Source organism: Budorcas taxicolor, chromosome 14 (genome assembly GCF_023091745.1).
Source record: "Budorcas taxicolor isolate Tak-1 chromosome 14, Takin1.1, whole genome shotgun sequence".
Lineage (NCBI taxonomy): Eukaryota > Metazoa > Chordata > Mammalia > Artiodactyla > Bovidae > Budorcas > Budorcas taxicolor.
In genome coordinates, this window is record NC_068923.1 from 7,306,957 (window position 1) to 7,311,719 (window position 4,763).

The following is a 4,763-nucleotide window of genomic DNA, read 5'->3' on the forward strand; positions in this document are numbered from 1 at the left end:
ATGATGCTAAGCTGAAACTCCAGTACTTTGGCCACCTCATGTGAAAAGTTGACTCATTGGAAAAGACCCTGATGCTGGGAGGGATTGGGGGCGAGAGGAAAAGGAAACAACAGAGAATGAGATGGCTGGATGGCATTACAGACTGGATGCACTTGATTTTGAATGATCTCCAGGAGTTGGTGATGGACAAGGAGGCCTGGGGTGCTGTGATTCATGGGGTTGCAAAGAGTTGAACACCACTGAGTGACTGAACTGAACTGAACATTGTTTAAGCCAATTTCAAGTTTTTTTTTTTTTTCTTGTCCACTCGAGAATGGCATATTTTTAGCGTCTTCTACATGTTACATATTTTGAGCCTTTTATCACCTGGATTCCTCTTGTGGAATTCTATAATTGGTATTGTTTAGTTAAGCGGAATAAGATAGAGACACCAAATGGGAAATTGTCAGAGAATGCAATGAGTGGAAAACAGCTCTTAATAGAAAGAAGCTTTGTCTTTTATCCCATTATTTGATGCAGCAATCTAAAATTCAGGCAATAATCCAGAACAAAAACAAGTCATAATCCACACATACACTCAAGGAACATTTTCTTCTCTTCAAATACTGTTCTTACCAAAAATGCTACTGCTGCATTCTATCCCATTTAAGTTCTCCACGGATATTTGAATTAACAGAGGGAATTAGTGAGGGTATGAATGAAGTTCTACTGCTTTTTAACTTCTTTGGCATTAATAAATCCTGCTGTGTAAAAATGAATTTAAATATCTCTATGGAATTAGCTTTCCATTTTACCTTGAATGTTTTAGTGAATATTGTTCGCTAATCAAGATGGGAAACTGAAATAGAGTGTACACAAAAGTGCTTATGAATAATATTGCAAATGAGCAGGGCAGATAGTACTGTACCTGTTTTACTGCTATAATAAAACAAGAAGTGATATTAGGATTGCATCCATTTAGGTTTAATTGTACAAATTGCTAACTAATCAGATGAGAAGCATGGTATTGAAAGACCAATGTTCTTTTTATATGCTCTTACCTTTGTGTGTTTAGCTATATATATAAAGAATTTTAGACCTCAGCACAAATAGTAAATGCTTAAAGATGTGTTTTTAGAAACATTTTGATATAGAAAGTAAATTTGTCTTCCTTTGCAATAACAGGCCTTGGGCACTTCTCTAAAAGCACAAATTTGGGCAAATGCATAACATTTACTGAAAAAAAGGTACACCTCTGTTTATCAAGCCAGATGCCATTTTTAGCTCAAAGGATTTGGACATGCTGTCCACAGCAGGGCCTCAGCTGGAATTGTATAAGACTGGCAGAAAGACATGTGAACATTTTTAAGTGGTAAGGTAGAAAATTTATGAGCATAAGAGGAAATGATGCTTTCAACTTTTCTATAAGTTTATTTTATCTCAGGTTTTATAAACTGTAGTGTGGGTTCAACAATGCATAATTTCTGATGCCCAGTGAAAATTTCTGTTGGAGGAAAGCTTTAAGATGTAGAAAATGGAACACAAATTAGGATTGTTTATCCTCAGAATTATTCAGATGTATTGTTTCTGGCTACTCATTTTTGATGCAGTCAAAATATATCTTCCAATGAATTAAATATAACCTGTTTATATGCATATATTTATATATGTATAAATAAAATCCCTTGTGATTATACAGTGAAAGTGAGAAATAGATTTAAGGGACTAGATATCATAAACGGAGTGCCTGATGAAATATGGTCGGGGGTTTGTGACATTGTACAGGAGACGGATCAAGACAATCCCCAAGAAAAAGAAAGGCAAAAAGCAAAGTGGCTGTCTAACGAGGCCTTACAAATAGCTGTGAAAAGAAGATAAGTGAAAAGCAAAGGATAAAAGGAAAGATATACCCACTTTAATGCAGAGATCCAAAGAATAACAAGCAGAGATAAGAAAGCCTTCCTTGGTGATCAATACAAAGAAAGAGAGGAATATAATAGAATGGGAAAGACTAGATATCTTTTCAAGAAAATTAGAGATACCAAGGGAATATTTCATGCAAAGATGGGCTCAATAAAGGACAGAAATGGTTTGGACCTAACAGAAGTTGATGATATTAAGAAGAGATGGCAAGAAAACACAGAACTATACAAAAAAAGATCTTCAATACCCAGATAATCAAGATGGTGTGATCTTTCACAAACAGTCAGACATCCTGGAATGTGAAGTCAAGTGGGCCTTAGAAAGCATCACTACGAACAAAGCTAGTGGAGGTGATGGAATTCCAGTTGAGCTATTTCAAATCCTAAAAGATGACGATGTGAAAGTGCTGCACTCAATATGTTAGCAAATTTGGAAAGCTCAGCAGTGGCCACAGGACTGGAAAAGGTCAGCTTTCTTTCCAATTCCAAATGAAGGCAATGCCAAAGAATGCTCAAACTACCACACAGTTACACTCATCTCACACGCTAGTAAAGTAATGCTCAAAATTCTCCAAGCCAAGCTTCAGCAATACGTGAATTGTGAACTTCCTGATGTTCAAGCTGGATTTAGAAAAGGTAGAGTAACCAGAGATCAAATTGCCAACACCTGCTGGATCATCGAAAAAGCAAGAGAATTCCAGAAAAATATCTATTTCTGCTTTATTGACTATGTCAAGCTGGATCACAACAAACTGGAAAATTCTTCAAGAGATGGGAATATGAGACCACCTGATCTGTCTCTTGTGGAACATGTATGCAAGTCAGGAAGCAACAGTTAGAAGTGGTTATGGAACAACAGACTGGATCCAAATAGGAAAAGAGTGTGTCAAGGCAATATATTGATTTTCACCCTGCTTATTCAACTTATATGCAGAGTACATCATGAGAAACACTGGGCTGGATGAAGCACAAGCTGGAATCAAGATTGCTGGGAGAAATTTCAATAACCTCAGACATGCAGATGACACCACTATCATGGCAGAAAATGAAGAAACACTAAAGATCCTCTTGATGAAACTGAAAGAGGAAAGTGAAAAAGTTGATTTAAAGCTCAATATTCAGAAAACTAAGATCATGGCATCCAGTCCCATCACTTCATGGCAAATAGATGGGGAAACAATGGAAACAGCAGCTAACTTTATTTTCTTGGGCTCCAAAATCACTGCAGATGATGATTGCAGCCATGAAATTAAAAGATGCTTACTGCTTGGAAGGAAAGTTATGACCACCCTAGACAGTATATTAAAAAGCAGAGACATCACTTTGTCAAAAAAGATCCCTCTAGTCAAGGCTATTGTTTTTCCAATAGTCATGTATGGATGTGAAAGTTGGTCTATAAAGAAAGCTGAGCACAGTAGAATTGATGCTTTTGAATTGTGGTGTTGAAGAAGACTCTTAAGAGTCCCTTGAACTGCAAGGATATCCAACCAGTCCATCCTAAAGGAGATCAGTCCTGAGTGTTCATTGGAAGGACTGATGTTGAGCCTGAAGCTCCAATACTTTGGCCACTTGATGTGAAGAGCTGACTCATTTCAAAAGACCTGATGCTGGGAAAGATTGAGGGCAGGAGGAGAAGGGGACAACAGAGGATGAGATGGTTGGATGTCATCACCGACTCGATGGACATGAGTTTGAGTGAACTCCAGGAGTTGGTGATGGACAGGGAGGCCTGGCGTGCTGCTGTTCATGGGTTCTCAGTCAGACACAACTGAGCGTCTGAACTGAACTGAACTCAACATCTGTTTAAACAAAGGACTGAGTAAAGACTTAACTAAGTCTGTCATTTGGATTTGGTACATCCTATACATAAATGTTTAGCACCAGTTGTGTTCTAGCATTGCTCCTGCTGGTTTCCTTACACAGTTTTCATTCTACCAGTGTGTTTTTTCTTAGTATAATTTCTCTAAAAGGCCTTCTTTGGTTTCTCTCCCTCTGGTCTGGCTGCTCTTATTCTAAAAGTGTATAGCTAATACAGAAATTGAATTCATCTTCCATGCTGTCTCTTTGCATATATTGTATTTTCCATAACTGTGAATTAATTCATATGAAAGTTTTTCTTTCTCTACATAGGAAAGAATTGTGTGGTGGCAAGCATAGGTGCATTACTATACGCTAAGCAGAATGAATTACAAAAGTGAACAAGTGTCCGGAAGTTTTTCTAGTCATTTTAATAAAATAGACTACTATAGTTGTTTAATCATTGTGCCAGATTCAGAGCTACAACCCAGCTAATTGGCTCTTAACTCCATAAATCTCTTCCTTAACTAAAAGACACAAGAGAAAAAAGTATACAGAAATCCAAGGTGGAAGCTAAGTTTCAGTTACAATTCTATCAGATTGTGATATTAGTTAAGTTTGTGTGATGCTGGGTAAGTCACTTTACTTTTCTGAGTCCTAAATAAAGATCAATGAATTGGAGATAATAACAAAATCAATTTGCAACTGTACACTTTAATGTAATGTGTAATTTCTTTAGTAATTATGGTAAGACACTGACTGTGATCCTTGATAATGTTAGTGATTTAATGTTGAATAGTTTTCACTGATGACTTTATCTTTCAAGCAATGGTCATAGAAATCCCTATGACTGGATCTTCTTATAATTTTGAATTGATCTCAGTTTGATTTATTTTAATAAGACTAGTTTTTTCCAGAGCAGTTTTAAACTCACAGCAAAATTGAGAGGAAAGATACAGTTCATGGATTGGCAAACACTAGGACATGATTGAGTTAAGCATGCACACGCAAGCGCACCTAGTATTGTACATTCTTCGGGTTTGGAAAAATGTTTAATGATATGTA